The following is a 22,920-nucleotide window of genomic DNA, read 5'->3' as shown; positions in this document are numbered from 1 at the left end:
GGCGGTTCCTCGAGGACCGTCTCCATCTCTGCTAGGACTGCGTGATGCCTGGCCTCCTGAGCCGCCAGGACGCTCCGCAGGCTGCGCTGGAAGGCGGCCGCCATGCTCGGCAGGCCGAATGGCATACGAACATAGCTGTGAGGTGGGCCCTCGTAATGTCCCACGCGCGAAGGCCAGAAGAGCTCCTGAGATGCGGCCCTGTTGAGCCCTGGGATGTCGACAGACGCGTAGCCCGCCATCCTCGCCTGGATGGGGAGCCGCGCCAGGTGGGCGGCGATTCCCGCGCATGGCCCTTGCATCCTGCAGCTCCTGAGTGGTCTTGGCGATGAACTCCTGAGCGCTGGGCGCTCCTCGCCCGGTGTCCTCCTGAGGGAAACGTGCCGCAAAGCACGCCTCCATGTGGTGCCCGAGTGCCTCCCTCGTGACGTGGGCCAGGTCTGAGGCCCTCCAGAAGAGAGCCCCCGAGCCTTGCCCGAGGAGGGCGATGGGCGCGCCTTCCTATGCGAGGGAGGGAGGCGCCCCGGGTGCGGGCGCTGATCCTGGTGTGGCACCGGCAGAGGTGCCGCTCCCCTGAGGTCTTGTGTGGAGTAGTTGCTTCTTCTTCTTGGGGATGGCCTCAGGAGGGTATTGCACACCATCGTTGTCGGGGTCTTCGATTGCTGCAGCTTGGAAAGCGCGCTCGAGGGAGCACACCACATCTCTTTCTTCGCGGGGGACTGTGATGATCCCACCGCTTCCTGGCATCTTGAGGATGTTGTAGCCGTGGTGGGTCACTGCCATGAACTTGGCCAGGGCCGGATACCCGAGGATGGCGTTATACGGCAGACGGATGTGAGCGATGTCAAAGTCGATGAGCTCGGTGCCGTAGTTGTCGCGCTGTCCGAAGGTGACAGGGAGGTGGACCGGCCCTATCGGGGTGGTGGAGCCGTCAGTCACTCCTGAGAAGGGCTTGGTGGGCTGAAGCTGATCATATGGCACTTGGAGGCTGTCGAAGGTCTCGACGGACAGGACGTTAAGCCCTACGCCGCCGTCGATGAGGGTCTTGGTGACTTGTACGTTGCTGATGACGGGTGAGCAGAGCATCGGGAGGGCGCTAGCAGTTGCCGCGCACTTGAGCTGGTCCGCCAAGCTGAACGTGATGGTGCACTTGGACCACCTTAGAGGACGCGTGGCCTCGAGCCTGGGAAGGGCTGCATTCACCTCGCGAGCAAACTGCTTGAAGATACGCTGAGAGGTTGGGGCTTGAGCTCCGCCCAAGATGCAGGCGATGACGCGCGGTTCTTGGAAGCCCCCAGCCCCCTCGTCCTGGTGGTGGTGGTCGTTCCTTCTTGGTGGTGGCGGCAGCGGAGGAAGACCGGCGTTGCCCTGAGGGCGGTCCTCGCGAGGCTGATCCCTCCAGGGGCCCTCACGAGGCTGGTCCTGCCAGCGGTCCTCGCGAGGCCGGCCGTGCCACTCCTGGCGGGGGCCGCGATCGTCCTAGCATCCTCCGCCTCGTCCTCCTCCTCGGCCGTAGCCCTGGTCGTTGCACTCGGGGCGTCGACCGAAGCATCCATCTTGAATGGCCCTGAGCTCTTGATAGTCGTTGGTGTTGTGGTTGTGTACGTTGTGGAAGGCACAGAATGGTCGGCTGCTCTTGGACGACTCGGGATGGTCCCGGCCGCGCTTCGTATCCGGCTCCGCCGCGAGCACGGCTACTCCCTTGCGCTTCACGTCCTTGGCCTTGGCTTTCTTCTCCTCCGGGTTGGTAGCTGGGAGCTCGAGGAGGGAAAGGTGCCCCTCCTCCGGCCTTGCACACTTGGTCGCCAGGTTGGACAGCTCCAAAGCCATGCATAACTCCTCGTGGATGGAAAGCTCCTCCTTCATCTTGACGTCGCGGACGCCATCAGAAAATGCCGAGATGATGGCCTCGTCCGTCACCTTGGGGATCTTGAGACGAACGTTGTTGAAGCGCTGGATGTACTTTTGTAGAGTCTCTCCCGGCTGCTGCTTGATGCGGCGTAGGTCACCCGCAGCCGGAGGGCGGTCGCGAGTGCCCTGGAAGTTGGAGAAGCGGTCGCGCATCTCATCCCAGGAAGGGATCGAGCCGGGGGGCAGGTTCAGGAGCCACGAGCGAGCGCCATCCTTGAGAGCCATGGGGAACCAGTTCGCCATGACTTTTTCATCGCCGTTGGCTGCCTCGATGCTCAGCACGTAGAGCTGCAAGAACTCTGCGGGGTCAGGGGTGCCGTCGTAGCGAGGAGGCAGGTCCGGCTTGAACTTGTCCGGCCAGGTGACGCTACGCAGCTCAGGTGTGAAGGCGCGGCAGCCTGCCGTGGCCACCGGGGCCCTTTGCGGATGCGGAGCCTGCCCTTGATGCCCGCGCACCGCCACTGCCAGCGGCACGCAGTCTTGTCGCAGTGGCGCTGGGACCGCGGGAGCATTCTCTTGCGGTCGGGGAACTTCTTGGCATCTTCCTTCTTCTGGCGCGGGTGCCCGACGCGGTGGGTCGCGCCGGGGGGCCGCGCGCCTTGGCGCCAGAGCGCCGTCTTGGTGCAGAGGTGGTGGAGGCGCTCCGTGAGCCACGTTGCCCGCAGCTGGCCCAGGGCGAGGCAGCGAGAGGGATGGCACGGGGGAGCCCCCTACGGCGCTGACCAGCTCGATGATGCGGTCCAGCCAGTCCTCATAGAGGTTGTTGACTGGGCAGTAGCGCAGGAGCTCGCGTGCCATGAGCAGCGCGGCCTACACGTCTGTAGGTGCGCGAGGTGCGTGGGACGACGAGCCGGCCAGAGTAAGTGACGGAGTGGCGGTGCGGCCGTCCCGCCGCACCGAGGGGTGCAGCGAGGACGCTTGCTGCTTGTTTCCCGCCGGGCCAGTGGCGGCCTTGGCAGCGGGCGACAGGGAACGAGGGGAGGCCCGCCGACAGGGGCTGTCTGAGCGACGCGGGCGGCGAGGGCGGCCCGACGCTCAGCACGGGCTCGGCGAGCATCCGCCATGGATGCGATGAAGCGGCGGGACGCAGACCGGCGGAAGGAAAGCTTCGGCGGACCCCTACCTGGCGCGCCAAATGTCAGATTACGGGTTCTGGCAAACCCTTGAGGTTCGAACACTGGGGTGCGCATGAAGATCTCTCCTCCCTCTAGCTCACACCCTCACCGTGATCTCAAGGCTCAGCGCGTCGAACTCACAGAACAAAGGGATACAAGATTTATACTGGTTCGGGCCACCGATGTGGTGTAATACCCTACTCCAGTGTGGTGTGGTGGATTGCCTCTTGGGCTGAGGATGAACAGTTACAAAGGGAAGAACAGCCTCCTGAGGAGAGGTGCTCTAGTGCTTGGTGAGCTTGTGTGGTTGAGGGTGAACTGAATCAATCCCCCCTCTATGGTGGTGGCTAGTCCTATTTATGGAGGCCCTCGTCCTCTTCCCAAATATTGAGCGGGAAGGGATGCCACAACGACCAAATTCGAAGGGAGACAACTAGTACAAGTTATCCTGACTAAAGGTGGTCTTCGCCTACCAAAGGCTCTGGTGGTGACGCCGTCTTTGGCTCCACAGTGACCTCCATCCTGCCGTCCTGCTGGTTTTGGTCTCGTTGCACCGATATGGCAACCTGTGCCTGATGCCTCGGGACTCCTCGCCTGCGCTTGCCACTTTAGCACCAAAGAGGAAACGAGGACACTACGCGTGCTGGCGCCCGCCTGGCTCTAGTCGTCATGGCTTGCGTCATAGGAACCTCGCGAGGTGCCCCTTTCCTTGATCTCTCCGACCCTCACGAGCCGGCCTGGTGAGGCTGCCCCCGAGGAGGTCTTGCGTCGTCCGCCTCGCGAGGCTTGGCCCCTCGCGAGGGTCTTCAGTGTTTGCTGGTGAAGATGGGCCTTACAGGGCCGCTGGTGGAGCCATACCGTGGGCCACAGGCAGGCAAGTCTGGGGACCCATGTTCCCAGGACGCCGATACTGGCTTCGAACTCTACGGCTATGATAGTGATGTAGGTCCTGCTGATATATCGCCAAACGAGGCGACACAAGGTCACGCTCTTCATCCAAAGCATCAAGTGTATTCTGACTTGCCATCTCATTATCAACTTCAACATAGGCCGCTACTCTAGGCGAGTCATGACGGATGTCACTTGGGAGAACCGCTTCCGCACCATAGACCATGAAGAAAGGCGTATAACCTGTTGACCTATTGGGGGTGGTATTGATAATCCATAGCACTGAAGGTCGCTCCCCAACCCAACAACCCGGCGTTTGCTCCAAAGGAACCATAAGCCAGGCTTCATGCCTCTCAAAATTTCTTGGTTAGCCCTTTCTGCTTGACCATTAGACTATGGATGAGCCACGAAAGAAATATCAAGACGGATATGCTCTCTTTGATAGAACTCCTTCATAGTACCCTTAGATAGATTAATGCCATTGTCAGTAATAATACTGTGAGGATAACTAAAACGAAAGATCAGTGTTTTAACAAACTGAACTGCAGTCTCCGCATCATACTTGCTAACTGGCTCCATCAAAAGGTGGGTCTTCTTATCCTTAGACCTCTTGAACGGTCCAACCATATCAAGCCCCCATATTGCAAACGACCAAGTTATTGGGATCATACGCAATTCTTGAGCCGGCACATGAGCTTGTCTAGAATTTTTTTGGCATCCATCAAACTTGCTTACAATATCCTCTACATCAGCATGAGTTGTTAACCAATAAAACTCATGACAAAAAGCTTTAGCCACCAAAGATTTTGAGCCAGCATGATGACCACAATCGCCTTCATGAATCTCTCGTAAAATTTCACGTCCCTCCTCAGGAGAAACTCAATGTTGGAACAAGCCTGTCACACTGCAGCGGTGTAACTTGCCGTTGATGATAATCATAGACTTAGACCTCCTGGTTATTTGCCTTGCCAAAGTTTCATCCTCGGGTAACTCACCTCTGGGTCATATAAGCCAGATAAGGCAAAGTCCAATCTGGAATAGCATGAAGAGCCGCCACAAACTATGCCTCCGGGTCAGGGACAATAAGATCTTCTTCAGACGGTGACTTGACAGAAGGATTGTGTAATGCATCGAGGAACACATTAGGAGGCACCGGCTTACGTTGAGACCCAAGCCGGGACAATGCATCAGCTGCCTCATTCTTTTGTCGATCAAGGTGATCCACCTGATAACCCTTAAAGTGACTAGCAATATTATCAACCGGCCGACGATAAGCCGCCATGAGCGGGTCTTTAGAGTCCCACTTGCCCGAGACTTGCTGAGCCACAAGGTCTGAGTCGCCCAGGCACCTGACCCGGCTTAAATTCATCTCTTTAGGCATACGAAGGCCATGGAGTAAAGCTTCATACTCAGCTGCATTGTTAGTACAAGGAAACATGAGCCTTAAAACATAGCAAAAAAATTCACCTCATGGGGAAGTCAAAATAACTCCAACCCCTGAGCCCTCAAATTGCCTGGACCCATCAAAGTGGATTGTCCAATATGTGTTGTCAGGCTTTTCCTCAGGTGTCTGCAACTGTCGGTGCAACAAACCCTGGGTCTGTTGCCCGGACTGTGCACAGGCATGGGAACAAGATTGAAGCACCATCCCAAGTTCAAAGTACAAGGAACCAACAGATGCGAAGAACTAACATGCGGATCAGAGGGACCAAGCTTAAGCCAGAGGAGCAGGATATCGTCAAGAGAAAGGCCTCATTTGTCGGGCAGGCGAGCCCGGCAAGGGGCGAGGCCACCCCCAGAAGCAGGCGACCAAAGCACCCTGGCAGGGCCTGCCGGGGCTCGCGGAGGCAAAACCACCTCACCAACCATTCCACCATGACCCATGTTGTCGATCAGTGCGGTGTCAAGCCGCAGAGTGACTAAGTGGCAGCCATTCGCCACATGGCAGCCTCTCCCTACAAGAGAAACCCATAGACGACACCCGTCCTGCGACGTGTCAAGCAAGCAAGCGCGTTGCTGGCAAGATAGCCAGGCAAGCCTTGCCGGGCAACCAAAGATGTGACACTAAGCGGTGCATTTAATGCACCCTGTCAGCCCACAGAGTTAGGTATGATAGCACTGTTTGCTATCTTATCAGTTTGTAATGACTACTTTGCCATTGTGGTGACCCCTTGATTTATAAATGGAGGCCCATGGCAACCATAGAAAGGTTTAGAAGATTGGATAACTCACACCCCCATACGCGCGTAGTCGCTGCTGCCTCAAGGCTACCCCTGCCGGGCAAGTGAACTATGCTCCACCACCACCTTTCCACCATCAATCCACCAAAGCAGGAGTAGGGTTTTATGCCTCCCGGCGGCCCGAACCTTGGTAAAATTGCCTGTGTGATCTCTGTTGTGCTGCCCCACGCTCGTTTGCTATTTGTGCAACGCGTCACCCCCCTGCCGAACCAGCAAGGGGCCTCCTGGTCCCATAGGTGGCCGTGGTTTCCCGCAACATCTTTGGCGCGCCAGGTAGGGGGCTCGCTTGTGTGAACCTAAAGGCATGTGCAGCGCATCGACTTCATCACCATCTTCATCTTCGACGACGCAATCGATCATGGTGCCCAAGAAGAAACCCGGTCCTTCGGCTAACCCATCCACCTCGAAGGCTCCGCCGCCCGTGACCTCTAACACTGCGGGGGGTGCGGAGGCGCACGAGGACGCGGACACTGCTGCGGATGTGCTCGGAGCAGGCGACACCGCCACCACTTCCCCCGCAGCCGCCACAGGAGTAGGAGGCACCGGAGGAGAGCAACATCAGCAACATCCCGATGGCCACGCTCCCCAAGGTACGGTGAGGGGGTTACTCCATCCGCGCCCCTCTCTCCTGCCGATGGGCACAGCCACAACAACGGTGCTCGGACCGGGGCGAACCGCCGCCCTCCGGCCGCCCCCCACCACGGGTGCGGTCGGAGCGCGTGCACCCCCCGGGACGGGCTGAACAAGCTGTTGCGCCCGACGGAGCCGCTGGACCTCGAGCGCCTTCGCCACACCACATCCAGGTGGCCGTCCCGCAGCAACAGCAGGGGCGCAGTGCTACCGCCGCTGGCACCGTCAGGAGCCGAGCGACGGTACAATCGACTTCATCATCTTCCATGCCAAGTACAGCTTCGGAGGCCATGGCGCGAGCTCAGCTGCTGCCGAGGTTTCCTCCAGCGGCCGAGCAGATGGACGAATGGCGTGCCACCATCCAAAGCCTGCTCGGTTTCGCTGAAGCTGGGGGCTCACGGCGAGCTAGCCCGCCACGACCTCCCCAAGCGAGAGAAACAACTCATGTTGCTGACCGTACGGAAGGGGCCATCCCCATGATGCAGTCCCCACCATGGCAGCCAGTGCGAGTGCAACAGAATCAAGAACCCGACGATGTCTCGATGGCCTCTTCTGACCCTCGAGTACGCCGAGGCCAACGTTGAGCCCCGGAGGATGGGCGGAGAGGAGACGCGTGCGTCATCATCGAGCAACACCGCGACGACCTCCGCCGGACCGATGGTTGCGACGGCCTCAATGTCGATGAGCCTGCGCTCGGTGTTGGTGGGTGCCTACCTTTCGAGGTTGGCTGCCCTGCCTTTACACAAGATCTGTGGCAAGTCCATTGGCCGTCCATTCGCATGTTCAAGCCAGAGATACCTGAGAAGTACGACGGGAGGCTGAACCCGGCAGAGTTCCTGAGCATCTACACCATTGCTGTTCAGGCTGCCAGGGGAAGAGATGAGAAAGTGTTTGCCAACTACTTCCCTTTGGCCCTCAAGTCCAATGTGAGGTCTTGGCTGATGCACATACCGGAGAACTCCATTTCGTCATGGGCTGACCTATGCCACGAGTTCATTGGGGCCTTTACTGGCGGTCATCAAGAACCCGGCATGCCTAGTGACTTGCAGCTTCTCCAGCAGAAGGAAGGAGAAACCCTCCGTGAGTATTTACAGAGATTCAGCAAAGTTCATAGAAATATTCCAAATATCCATCCGGCAGCCGTAATAGCTGCCTTCCAGTCCAATGTGCGCAACCGTCGTATTCGTTCCAAGATGAACGTGTGGTTGCCCAACACTGTGAAGGAGCTTTATACACTGGTGGATAAGTGTGCTCGGATGGAGGAGGGAAGGAAGCTGCCCGAAGAGGGAGATTGCGCCAACGTTGATTCAGAGGATGAGGACGAATCATCCAGTCATAAGAAGAGCAAGAAGCACAGTAAGAAGCGAAGAGATATGGCAATGATGACTGCTGAAGGATATGGTACGCCTAGTACCGGCAAGAAGGCCAAAGCTGAGGCCCTCGGCAAGGAAGCTGCCGCATGCACTGACTGCAAAGAGGCTGCGGCTGTCGAGAAAGCTGGGAAAGGCGATGGGCCTTACTGCAAGATTCATCGGACCATGGGCCACGACCTTCAAGAGTGTTACCAGGTTGAGCAGCTTGTCAAGAAACGGAGAGCGGAGTATGAGAAGCGTGATAAGGAAAAAGGTCAGAATGTTGAGGGCGGTAAGGGCCGGGGTGGTGAAGTAAATCGCCACGGCAAACCCTTTCTGAACCAAGGAAAGCTCGCCAGAGGTCGAGAGAAGGAAACCTGTGATGATGAAAGTGATGGGGGGATGAAGAGGAAACCAGTGAGCAAGAGTTTCAGAAGGCCACATACGCCCTGTGAATTGACGAAGGTGCATCTTTGCACACTTCTCACCGCCAGCTCAAACGGTGGGCACGAGAAGTCAATGTCGTGGAGCTAGCGCCAGAGGCCCGGAAGCCACTCAAATGGTCCCGTACGCCCATTATCTTTGACGACGAGGATCATCCTAGCCGTACCACTGCGGTAGGATGTTTGCCGTTGTTGGTCTCCCCAACAATCCGCAACCTCAAGGTCACAAAGATGTTGGTAGACAGCGGGGCCGGGTTGAATCTGATTTCCCTGGCAGTCATTAATAAGCTTCAGATAGGAGAAGATGAGCTAGAGGTTACCGACATGTTTCAAGGAGTTAATCTCGACAGGAGCCATCCTAAGGGAAAGATTACATTGCCGGTAACGTTTGGGGGAGAACTGAACTACCAGACTGAGAGGATTGTGTTTGATGTGGTTGATCTCCCCCTGTCGTACAATGTGATTCTTGGACGCCCGGCCTTGGCTATGTTCATGGCGGCATCCGACTATGCCTACAACACCTTGAAGTTGCCTGGGCCACTGGGAGTCATCACCATCCCACCAGATGAGAAGGATGCAAGCATTTGTGTGGACAAGATGTGCCGGGATGCGGTCGCGGCAGAGACAGCGGCAGCGGTAGCTCCCGCCAAGGAAAGTAAAGGAAAGAAGAGAGATCGTAGGGACTCCGGCAAAGAGTCCGGGAAGCGTGCCCCCACCAAGTGCACGACACCCGTTGACGACGTGCCGGAGTGTTCTAACAACAAAGGATCCAAGGTTGCCGCACCCCAAGTGAAGAAGGTCCCGACAGGGCTGGCTGGCGTTGATGGTACTTTCACTATCAGTGCCACCCTCGATGACAAATAGGAAAGCACGCTCATTGCCTTCCTGCGGGCGAATATCAATGTGTTTGACTGCCAACCATCTGATATCCCTGGTGTTCCCAGAGAGGTAATCGAGAACCACCTTGTTGTCTGCCCACATGCCCGACCTGTCAAGCAGAAAGTCCGGAAGCAGGCCTTGGAGAGACAGCAGTTCATTGTAGAAGAGATCAAGAATCTTGAGGCAGCTGGTTTGGTCAGAGGAGTACTGCATCCCACGTGGTTGGCAAATCCAGTGGTAGTCCGAAAGGCTAATGGGAAGTGGAGGCTTTGCATAGATTTCACAGATCTCAGCAAGGCTTGCCCGAAAGACCCATTTCCCTTGTCGCGCATCGACCAGATTGTGGACTCCACTTCAGGTTGGGATTTGCTCTCCTTTCAAGATGCATACTATGGGTATCACCAAATATTGACGTCCAAGGAAGATGAAGAGAAGACGTCGTTCATCACTCCATGTGGTACGTACTGCTTTATCTGCATGCCATTCGGATTAAAGAGTGTCGGGTCCACTTTTGCAAGGGCAATCTAGATTGGTTTTGAGCCACAGTTACACAAAAACATAGAGGCCTATATGGATGATATTGTGGTCAAGAGCAAGGATAAGGCCACCCTTATTCAAGATTTGGAGGAGACATTTGAAAATCTGCGCAAGATCAATCTGAAGCTCAACCCGGAGAAGTGTCTATTTGGTGTTCCTTCTGGCAAGTTGCTTGGGTTCTTTGTATCCCATCGTGGGATCGAAGCCAACCCCGACAAGATCGAGGCCATCGAGCAGATCCAAGCGCCAAGGACAAATAATGATGTGAGGCGCCTGACATGATGTGTTGCCGCACTAAGCAGATTCATCTCCAAGTCTGTCGAGTGTGCCCTGGCGTTCTTCAAGATTTTGAAGAAGGTCGACCCTATGAAGTGGACCCCCGAAGCAGATGTAGCTTTGCAAGAGTTGAAGGCCTACTTGTCCTCTGTGCCTACCTTGGTTGATCCCAAACCCCAGGAGTCGTTGTTGCTATACTTGGCGGCAACCAACCAAGTGGTTAGTGCAGCCTTGGTAGCGCAGCCGGAAGTGGATGAGGCAGAAAGTGAGCAGAGACCAGCTGGGTCAGAAAAGGTCAGGACAGCAATGAGCATGACAACGAGAGCAACCCCAAGGACGCGGCAAGGAAAAAAAGTTGTGCAGTGCCCAGTGTACTTCATCAGCTCCCAGTTACAAGGGGCTAGATTGAGGTACTCTGGCATGCAGACGTTGATCTTTGGCCTCATTATGGACTTAAGGAAACTTTGCTACTACTTCCAAGCCCATGAGATCACGGTTGTTACTCGTTTTCCGTTGCAAAGGATACTCCAAAACCCTGAGGCTACCGGCAGAATAGTGGAGTGGGCTTTGGAGTTATCCAGCTTTGGTTTGAAGTTTGAGAGCACATCAACTATTCAGAGCAGGGCATTGGCAGAGTTTATTGCAGAATGGACGCCAACCCCTGATGAGGAAGTAACAGAGACAGTTATCCTCGGTAAGGAATTACCCCAAGAATGGATTATGTATTTTGATGGTGCCTTCTCCCTACAAGGTGTAGGAGTTGGCATGCTTCTTGTCGCCCCCTCCGGGAAGCACTTGAAGTACGTCGTCCAAATGCATTTTGCCCAGGAAGAAGCGACCAACAATACAACTGAATATGAAGGGCTCCTTGCCGGCCTCCGGATTGCATCTGAATTGGGAATTAAGAAGCTAATCATTCGAGGAGATTCACAGCTTGTGCTGAGACAAGTCAACAAGGATTATCAAAGTCCATTGATGGAGGCATACGTCGAGGAAGTGAGGAGATTGGAGGAGCGCTTTGACGGATTGCAAACAGAGCATGTACCCCGTGCTGAAAACAGCATAGCTGATCATCTGTCAAAGTGTGGTGCGGAGAAGCTTCCTATGGAACGAGGGACTTTTGTTCTCCATCTCACTCAGCCCTCCATATCCCCAGCAACAATGGCCCGGAAGAGGAGAAATTTGGACTACGGTAAGCCTCTCCCGGTAGAGCCGTCCGCTCTTGGCAGAGACCCTGCCGGAAACAACTCCTCACAGCCTGCCGGACCACCCCCTCCAGCCGGGTCCATGGACCCCGCGAACAAGGCTAGTGCTCCTGCAACAGAGGAGGTGCCGCTAGTCCTCGTTGCCGATCGCCAGGATCCAACTTGGGCAACGCACATTGTCCCCTTCCTCCAAACCGGAGAGATTCCCGGCGACCGAGATGAAGCTAAAAAAGTAGCCCGGAGGGCCAGTATGTATCAGTTTGTCGATGGCACTCTATACAGAAGGAGGCCAACGGTGTGAAATTGAAGTGTGTCTGCCGGGAAGAAGGAAAGGAACTGCTGGCTAAGATTCACAGAGGAATGTGTGGCTCCCACATTGGATCAAGGGCATTAGCTGGGAAAGCATTTCGGCAAGGATTCTATTGGCCCACAGCCCTCCAAGATGTGGTCGAGCTAGTCATGAAATGTGAATCCTACCAGTTCCATTCCAAGAAAAAACACCTGCCTGCCCAAGCTCATCAAACAATCCCTTTATCATGGCCAATTTCGGTCTGGGGCTTGATATCTCGGCCCCTTCCCCCGAGAAATCGGGGGCTTTGAATTCTTGTCCGTTGCCATCGACAAGTTTACAAACTGGACGGAAGTGACTACCATGAGAAATGTGACTGCTCAGTCAGCTGTCAAGTTCTTGAAAGAATTGGTGTGTCGTTTTGGAGTTCTGGCAAGGATCATCACCGACAACAGCACCCAGTTCACGAGCCGCGCCTTCATGCAATATGTTCATGCCCCCGGATGCAAGATCTCATTCGCCTCTGTGGCACACCCCCGGAGCAATGGACAAGCTGGAGGGCGAACACTGAAGTGTTGCGTGGACTCAAGACAAGAACTTTTGATATGCTGCAGAAGCACGACATGCGGTGGATCGACGAGCTGCGGGTAGTTCTCTGGTCCCTCAGAATGACACCAAACCAAGCTATCGGATAGACGCCCTTCTCCCTGGTCTATGGGGCGGAAGCAGTTGTCCCCACGGAACTCATTTACGGGTCGCCTCGAGTGCTTTCCTACGATGGAGTAGCGCAAGATCAGAACTGGCATGGCGACGCTGTGCTACTCGAGGAGAACCGTCTCTAGGCTGCTAGGCGTGGTGCATGCTACCAGCAAGCCCTGCGTCGCTATCATAGCTGTAGGGTTAACGCCCGGTGTTTTGAGGAAGGTGACCTTGTCCTTAGGTGTGTTCAGTCCACCAAGGGTACAAACAAGTTTTCACCGAAGTGGGAAGGCCCTTACCGGGTAGTACGAGTCACCAGACCTGGCGTAGTCCGTCTGGAGACCGGAGATGGCACTCAGTTGCAAAACTCATGGAAATTTGAGTATCTCTGTAACTTCTACCCGTAAGGCGCGGCTGTCCGGCCCTGCCCGGCAGCCACCCATTTGTACAGGCCTTGCCTCAGCTGCATGTAACCCCTTATACAAAGCCAGGGCGATGACCCTGTGCAAGAGAAAATAAAGAAGCGCTATGGGGGCCCCCGACCAAGATTGCATGCATGCATGAGCCTACCAAGATCACTGCATAAGCATTTCATGAGCATTTGCATTTGCATATAGATAGGATCGCATCCTGCATTCATTCTCATCTCCATGAAGCTGCAGGTTCCTCCCATGGACTTAGCTTCGACAAGGAGTTGAGAAGATTGCCCGGCACAGCGATCCCCAGCAAGCCAAACATATAAGTTTTACCTCCTATCCATTAGTGTTCTGTAAGGCTATAACTTGAGCATGAGAAAGCTTCGCCACTCTTTTGAGACTTAGGTGCTCCCATCCATGACTCGAACATTGCTTTAGTCAGGGTGGTCGCAGTGGCCTTTGGTAAAGAGAAGTTGGCGTGGGGCTGGTCCCTTTGTCTGTAACCTGGTAGACGCAGCTCTCTGGCAGACGAAAAGGGTGCCGGCAGGATAGCCTGCCGGGGAAAACTCGTTTATTTACATAAGAGGCATCTCGCCTCTGCATGGACATATACATGCACGGGTTCCCGGCAAGGTTCATCCTTTTCATTTATATGCTGATACAAGTACAAGTGTTATAGAACACAAACATGGACTCGAGGGATTACATTATTTCAATTAAAATTTGGCAAATGCCTACAGATTTAAGATTGAAAAAAGATAAGTGCCCCATAATGCCTTTGCCCCTGTCCATCTTCTACCGAAAGAGGTCGAAGAGGCCGGAGGCGGGCACATCTGGGATTCGGCGCCTCCCCATGATCAGGACGGCATTGCTCCCCAGCAAGGAGGAAGAAACCGGAGGGCAGACGTGGATGGTGATGCTACCGGAGGACCAGATGGGAGGCACGGAGTCACCGGCAAACACGACTCGTCGGAACGATCATCCCTGTTCTTGACGCGTCATGGGTTGCCGCTGCCGTCCACATCGCTACCATCCGAAGACCTCGGCGCAGCCGTCACGCCGGACGCCATGCTCTCTGGGTCCTCCCACAGAGAGCATGGTTGTCCCCAGGAGCCCTGATGTTAGAAGCTACCGCACGTCCCGGAGACATATGAGAAAGCAAGGAGCCTTCCTGTGTGACAGGAGGACGACACCCGGGAGGAGCCAGATTCGCCCCTATTAGCGACGAATCTCTTCCGTCGCTCCTCCCCAGTGTCGCAAGGGGTAGAAGAATGGGGAGCAATCGACTGCCACGCGCCGTGCCCGCGTCGGGCCTCGACATGGTGTCGTTCGCGTCCCCTCCCACTGAAGTCAAGGCCTCGGGCGGCCCGGCGGCAAGCACGCCGGGATCGCCACTCCTGGCATTGTCGCCACACCACCCAAGTCCCCCTTCTAGATCCACTAGAAACTTCAAGATGGAGCCCGGGGTACGGCCCTAAGCCCTTTTTTCCAGCATAACCAGCAGACGATAAGAAGAGGAGGAATGCGAAGATGAGTGACTCCACCCTCCTCCGCCCCTCCCTTTTATAGGCGGGGCGGGGAGGGAGGCTCTCCCTCAATGGGCGGCCGCCGTCCCCCTCTACCAATTCAAGACAACTGGGCCCTCACCTTGATGCTCTCCCACGCCACGCGCCTCCGTTACCTACCCCACGCGATGCATGCAGCATACGTGGCCAAGGATAAGGGCGTGGTGGGAAGAGTGAATTGGTAGTTTCTACCCCATGCATTAAAGTCATTCACGAGCCATTACTGGAGCAGCCCCACCACTATTGGCTTTACATGACGCACGGAGAAACTGGAAGCTGGCCCGGAATCAAGGCTAATGAAGAAGCAAAGAAGACTTTGAGAGACCAGCCTCTTTAGCAACTCTCGCTTGTGCACTTATTATGCCCTACCCCGATGACGCTCGGCAGCGTGTTCGGGGCAGGCCCGGGGGCTTCTGTCGGTGCAACAAACCCTGGGTCTGTTGCCCAGACTGTGCACACGCACGGGAACAAGATTGAAGCACCAGCCCCAGTCAGAGTACAAGGTACCAAGAGATTCAAAGAACTAACACGCAGATCAGAGGGACCAAGATCAAGCCAGAGGAGCAGGATATCGTCAAGAGAAAGGCCTCCTTTGCCAGGCAGGCGAGCCCGGCAAGGGGCGAGGCCACCCCCAGAAGCAGGCGACCAAAGCACCTCGGCAGGGCCTGCCGGGGCTCGCGGAGGCAAAACCACCTCACCAACCATTCCACCATGACCCACGTCGTCGATCAGTGTGGTGTCAAGCCGCAGAGTGACTAAGTGGCAGCCATTCGCCACATGGCAGCCTCTCCCTACAAGAGAAACCCACAGATGACACCCGTCCTGTGACGTGTCAAGCAAGTAGGCGTGGAGCTGGCAAGATAGCCCAACAAGACTTGCCGGGCAACCAACGATGTGACACTAAGCGGTGCATTTAGTGCGCCTGTCAACCCGCAGAGTTAGGTATGATAGCACTGTTTGCTATCTTATCAGTGCGTAATGACTACTTTGCCATTGTGGTGACCCCTTGATCTATAAAAGGAGGCCCATGGCAACTGTAGAAAGGGTTAGAAGATTGGATAACTCACACCCTCATATGCGCGTAGTCGCAGCTGCCTCAAGGCAACCCCTGCCGGGCAAGTGTACTACACTCCACCACCACCTTTCCACCATCAATCCACCAAAGCAGGAGTAGGGTTTTACGCCTCGCGGTGCCCCGAACCTGTAAAATTGCCTGTGTGATCGCTGTCGTCCTGCCCCACGCTCGTCTGCTCATTGTGCAACGCGTCGCCCCCCTACCGAACCAGCAGGGGGCCTCCTGGTCCCATAGGTGGTCGTGGTTTACCGCGACAGTCACTTCGGCCAGTCATTTATGAAATCCAGCAAAGCCTGAGATTTGATGGCTGTTCTTGGGACATACTTCAAACCATGAGGTCCAAGTTCAATTGCCCACTTAGCAACCCGGCATGTAGCCTCCCTATTCTAAATAATATCTACCAAAGGAGCATAGCTGACCGAAGTAATAGGATGGCCAAGAAAATAATGCTTCAGCTTGCCACACGCCATGAACACCCCAAACATCAGTTTCTGCCAATGTGGGTATCGTTGCTTGGACTATGTCAACACCCCACTAACATAGTAAGCCAGCCGTTGAACTGGGTACTCCTTAACCGCCTCCTTGCGCTCTGCAACAACTGCCACACTGACCGCCTTATTATTAGCCGCCACGTAAAGGAGCAAGGGCTCTTTCTCAATGGGAGCAGCAAGGACAGGCAGCTCAGCTAACTATTTCTTGAGCGCCTCAAATGCCTCATTAGCATCATCACTCTAGACAAAGTGATATGTCTTCTTCATCATCTGGTATAAGGGAAGTGCCTTTTCTCCCAGGCGACTTATAAAATGGCTCAAAGTTGCAATACGACCCACCAAACATTGGACGTCATTGACACACGCCGGCTTAGAAAGTGAGGTGATAGCCTTGATCTTCTCTGGGTTAGCTTCAATGCCCCTTTCTAAGACCAAAAATCCCAAAAGTTTACCTGCTGGCACGCCAAAGACACACTTGGACGGGTTAAGCATCATTTTATAGACCCAGAGATTGTCAAAAGTTTCTTTCAGATCATCCAGGAGAGTCGCCTTCTTTCTAGATTTAACCACAGTGTCATCCATATAAGCATGAACGTTGCGCCAAATCTGGCTATGAAAACAATTCTGAACATAGTGTTGATAAGTCGCCTGGGCACTCTTAAGCCCAAAAGGCATAGAAACATAGCAGAAAGCTCCAAAAGGTGTAATGAAGGATGTCTTCTCTTGGTCTTTAACTGCCATCTTGATCTGATGATAACCAGAATATGCATCCAGGAAACATAAACTCTCGCAACCCGCTGGTCGATAAGGGGGAGATCAAATGGATCAACTGGACAGGCTTTGTTAAGATCTGTGTAATCAACACACATATGCCAAGTGTCGTTCTTCGTCAGTACAAGCACAGGGTTAGCCAACCACTCAGGGTGAAAAACTTCGACAATAAACCCAGCCTCTAAGAGCCATGCTACCTCTTCTCCAATAGCCTTACATCGTTCTTCATTGAAACGACGAAGGAACTGCTTAACCAACTTAAACTTAGGATCCACATTAAGAGTGTGCTCAGTGAATTCGCTCGGTACACCCGACATGTCAGAAGGTTTCCTTGCAAAGATGTCCCGATTCTCAAGGATGAACTTGATGAGCGCGTTTTGCTATTTAGGATCCATATTAGCCCCTACTGTGAACTGCTGAGATGAGTCGCCAGGGACAAAGTCAACCTGGTTAGTATCATCAGCCAACTTAAATTTCAACAAAGGGTCTTGCTCAGTGGTGGGCTTCTCCAAAGGTGTCATATCGGCCGGGTCAACATTATCTTTGTAAAACTTACGCTCCTTAGTAGTGCAAGCTGACTCTGCATAAGCCGCGTCTCATTCCTCGCATTCCAAAGCGATCCTTTGATCACCGTGGACTGTGATTGTGCCTTTTAGCCCTAGCATCTTAAGATGTAAATAAACATAGCAAGGGTGAGCCATCAACCTAGCATAAGCAGGCCATCCGAACAACGCATGATATGGACTCTTGATTTTGACCACCTCAAACCATAGCGTCACTGCTCTATAGTCATAATCATTACCAAAAGCAACTTCCAAGGCAATCTTTCCCACAGGATATGCCGACTTACCAGGCACCACACCATGGAAGACTGCGGAAGAGGGCTTATGATCTTTGTCAGTTAAGTTCATCCGGTGAAAGGTGTCATAATGCAGGATGTTGACACTACCGCCACCATCCATAAGCACCTTAGTGAATTTATAACCCCCGACCTAAGGGGCTACCACCAATGCCAGATGACCTGGATTCTCAACCCGGGGCGGGTGATCCTCCCGACTCCATGTGATTGGATGTTCTGACCACCGCAAATATTGAGGCATCACCGGCTCAACAGTATTGATTGCACGCTTATGAACCTTCTGATCTCGTTTGCGAAGACTTGTGGTAAAAACATGGTAGTGGCCACCATTGAGCTGTTTTGGATTACTCTGATATCCTGACTGGTTCCCTTGCTGATGGTTTCCTTGACTAGGCTGCTGATTATAACCACCCTGATTATCTTGATTTTGATAGCCAGTGTTTGAGCCGCCACCACCAAAACCAGACCCTTGTGAGACGGATCCTGACCCGCCAGGCGGCCCATTATTATTACCATGATTCTGATTAAAACTGGAATTCTTGTACTCTTGCATGATAAAACAATCCTTCCAGGCATGAGTCGCTGGCTTATTAGGCAGACTGTGTTTTGGGCAAGGGTCATTGAGCATTGCCTCAAGATTAAAGTTTTTTCCTCCAAAGGACGGCTTACCATTACCATTACGACGCTAGTTTGTATACCTTGTTGGTGTTAGCTACGAGTTCTGACTCGCCGTCGGGGTTTCGTCGCTTACCACCGTTGCCCTGATTGTTGCTATTGTGCCCTGCCATATTCTGCTGATGACCCTTACCATTGCCACTCTTCTTGCACTTGTTGGATTTCTCATCATCAGACCTAGGGTCCTTTGTGGTGTCAGAGTCGGCATATTTAATGAGAGCCACCATGAGCTCACCCATGTCATTGCAATGACGCTTAAGCTACCCAAGCTTCTGTTTAAGGGGGGGGGGGTAAAATGACAGTTCTTCTCCAAGACCAGAACCTCCTGACCTGCTGCAATACTATCCGACGAGTGAATAATGGCAGAGACCCGCCGGACCCAATGATGGGCCGACTCATCCTCGTGCTGCATGCAATTATCAAGATCGATAATCGTTAGAGGCTGCTTGCACGTCCCTTGAAAATTCTTAATGAACCGCGCTTTCAACTATGCCCATGAATTGATGAATTAGGAGGCAATCCTTTTAACTGAAGGAAATATGCCCTAGAGGCAATAATAAAGTATTATTTATTTCCTTATATCATGATAAATGTTTATTATTCATGCTAGAATTGTATTAACCGGAAACATAATACATGTGTGAATACATAGACAAACAGTGTGTCACTAGTATGCCTCTACTTGACTAGCTCATTAATCAAAGATGGTTATGTTTCCTAGCAATAGACATGAGTTGTCATTTGATTAACGGGATCACCTCATTAGGAGAATGACGTGATTGACTTGACCCATTCCGTTAGCTTAGCACCCGATCGTTTAGTATGTTGCTATTGCTTTCTTCATGACTTATACATGTTCCTATGACTATGAGATTATGCAACTCCCGTTTACCGGAGGAACACTTTGTGTGCTACCAAACGTCACAACGTAAATGGGTGATTATAAAGGTGCTCTACAGGTGTCGCCAAAGGTACTTGTTGGGTTGGCGTATTTTGAGATTAGGATTTGTCACTCCGATTGTCGGAGAGGTATCTCTGGGCCCATTCGGTAATGCACATCACTATAAGCCTTGCAAGCATTGTGACTAATGAGTTAGTTGCGGGATGATGTATTACGGAACGAGTAAAGAGACTTGCCGGTAACGAGATTGAACTAGGTATCGAGATACCGACGATCGGATCTCGGGCAAGTAACATACCGATGACAAAGGGAACAACGTATGTTGTTATGCGGTCTGACCGATAAAGATCTTCGTAGAATATGTAGGAACCAATATGAGCATCCAGGTTCCGCTATTGGTTATTGACCGGAGAGGTGTCTCGGTCATGTCTACATAGTTCTCGAACCCGTAGGGTCCGCACGCTTAACGTTACGATGACAGTTTTATTATGAGCTTATGTATGTTGATGTACCGAAGGAGTTCGGAATCCCGGATGAGATCGGGGACATGACGAGGAGTCTCGAAATGGCCGAGACGTAAAGATCGATATATTGGACGACTATATTCGGACTTCGGAAAGGTTCCGAGTGATTCGGGTATTTTTCTGAGTACCAGAGAGTTACGGGAATTCGTATTGGGCCTTAATGGGCCATACGGGAAAGGAGAGAAAGGCCCCAAAGGGTGGCCGCACCCCTCCCCATGGGCTAGTCCGAATTGGACTAGGGAGGGGGGGGCGCCCCCTTTCTTCTTTTTCCTTCCCCCTTCCCTTCTCCTACTCCCACAAGGAAAGGAGGAGTCCTACTCCCGATGGGAGTAGGACTCCCTCCTTGGGCGCGCCACCTCCCCTCGGCCGGCCCTCTCCTCCTTGCTCCTTTATATGCGGGGGCAGGGGGGCAACTCTAGACACACAATTGATATACGATATTTTAGCTGTGTGCGGTGCCCCCCTCCACCATATTACACCTCGATAATATCGTTGCGGAGCTTAGGCGAAGCCCTGTGTTGGTAGAACATCATCATCGTCACCACGCCATCGTGCTGATGAAACTCTCCCTCAACACTCGGCAGGATCGGAGTTCGAGGGATGTCATCGAGCTGAACGTGTGCTGAACTCGGAGGTGCCGTGCGTTCGGTACTTGATCGGTCGGATCGTGAAGACGTACGACTACATCAACCGCGTTGTGATAACGCTTCCGCTTTCGGTCTACGAGGGTACGTGGACAACACTCTCCCCTCTCGTTTCTATGCATCACCATGATCTTGCGTGTGCGTAGGAATTTTTTTGAAATTACTACGTTCCCCTACATTAACCACGTTCGAGCTAGCCCATCTAACATCATAGTAAAGTATTTGGCACATACATCATCATTGACATCCAGCATCTCCATGGCTAACTCGTAACTCTCAATCTAGGCCTAAGGAGGGAGATCAGCTATGTAATTAGCTACCTTACGAGGACCCTTGAAATCCTTAGGCAGCCGTTCATTACGTAAAGCTGGTACTAAACAGGGCACCGCAACAGACCTGGAAATTACACCAGCCTCTACTGAGGCCGAAGGGGTCACCGGAGGCTGCTGATAAGCCCCTAGTTGAGCCGCCGCTGCTGCCTCCGCCTCTCGGCAAGCTCTTGCTTGGTCCACAATCACCTGAGCCTGAGTAAGGGGCGGGTTATTCCCACGGGGTGGGTCATCATTACGGGGCGGGTTACGACACCGCTCACTGCTAGAAACTACTGGCGACTCAACGCGCCGGCTGTAACTGCAACTTTGGCGAGGGCTTGAATGAACACGATCTCGACTGTAGGAGTAAGCCACCTGCTATGCAACAACTGTTCGAAGGAGTTCAACTGCGTTCTGGGTCTCTACCGCCGCCGGCGACTCTCCCTCGATCGGAATCGCCCCGCCAGCCGGGTTGCTACCGCTAACATGTTATCTACCGGGTTAGAATAGTGACTAGGTGGTGTTGAAAACTGCTGAGGCGGGGTCTGATCCTTACGGGGCGGGTCTGGTAGTCGAGGCTGAGCTGCCGTGCCACTCCCTGGTGCCCCCGCAACCCCGGTCGTACCTGGCGGGTTACTTGGTCCTTCCCTAGGCATGTTGAACAAGGTTCGCGCCTCATACTGCAAAGGCACGCGGTTTGGTGTCTCCTATGAAGAACAACATTGGAGGCATCCTGATCCAAACTTAAGCGAAAAGCTTCCACCCTTATACGATGTGATTTGGCATCCATCTGGGCCCGTTCTGGCGCCATCCTGACGTTTTCTATGCTGAGATCCTCCTGGGCCTTCGCTATCTCATCTCACACCTTTGCAATTTTTGGCATTATGTTGTAGTTGACCTAGATGTCATATCTGCAGCTGTTGATGAATTTAGAGCCAGCCCTGTGTCAGCCATGAAAATAGCAGCCCTGCACGGCGGCTCATAGGGGGTCCGAAATACTATTGCCATCGGAGTAGCCCCCAAGCCCACCATCTGGAAGCTGATAGATTGACTCCGTCTCTCCAGTCAAGGACTCATCGCCTGAGTATATGAGAGTCTCTCCTCCAGATATAGAATCTTCTGCAAGATCTGTGGCATGTGTAAAACGAACGAAGACATGTTTCCGGCAGGGTTGAACCGGGGCGGGTCGCACGCGCCGAGCCAGCTCGACCATGTCAGTGCAGATATTCGGCTCAAGCTATGATTCGCTGATCTTGCCAATGAAGACATGAATTCCGTCGAAGGGGACCCGGTACCCTTACTCGATTGAGTCGTCCTCGGGGCCCCAGCCTGCGTTGTCGATGTAGAGCTTGCCGCGGCGACTCTTAGTCATCCTACCAACGGCGTATCCCTCGATCCCTGGGAAGGAGCCCTTCAAGAACTCGAAACCACCGTGCGCTGGCCCCATATTTGGCGCCAACTGTTGTGGTTTTTTCACGACTGATGCCCTTGTGAAAGGACTTAGGTGTGGAGCCATCGCAATGTAGGTTAGCTTGAAGTGGTTGAGCGGGACGAAGGACACAAGGTTTACCCAGGTTCGTCCCCTCACCAACGAGGTAAAAACCTATGTCCTGCTTTGTGTTGTATTGATTGCATATCAATTACAAGGGAGCAGAATCGCTTAACCTATCTCTCGATCAATTGTAACCTGAGTTAACCCGCCGCAGGGTCTCGCCTTTATTACATAGGTCGAGGCCCTGGGCTTACAAGAGTCCAAGTTGGATCACACAACGTAATCAACCCGGGTTCTAAGTCGCCATGCCTTGCTAGGCAAGTCGCCATCAGGCGGCTCACATCTCTGGGTTGCAGCACCATCTCCGGGTCTTGGGCCTTCAACAAGCCCACCCCTGTAAGCACCTCCAGTCCTCACATCTTATCTTCTTGGGCCTATTCTGGCTTCCACTTATAAGTCACCAACAGTGTAACCCGGCCCCTCCTGGGCGGGTCACACCGCGGGGTTATATCCCAAACACATACCAACAACGTCCTGGGGGAGTTTTATTTAATTATTTGCAATTTTTTCATTTTTGGGCTGGGCATCCCTATTACCAGCCCCTCTCATGAAAGGACGACTGAATAAACACTCATCATGAGAATAACCCACTTAGCATGGAAGATACTGACCACCCCCTGTCGCTCCATGAGCGGTTCAGGCATACAAAACATATGTTCATTTGAATTTTTAGAG

This window comes from Triticum aestivum, chromosome 5D, assembly GCF_018294505.1.
Source record: "Triticum aestivum cultivar Chinese Spring chromosome 5D, IWGSC CS RefSeq v2.1, whole genome shotgun sequence".
Classification (NCBI taxonomy): Eukaryota; Viridiplantae; Streptophyta; class Magnoliopsida; order Poales; family Poaceae; genus Triticum; species Triticum aestivum.
Note: the sequence above shows the minus strand (reverse complement) of the source record.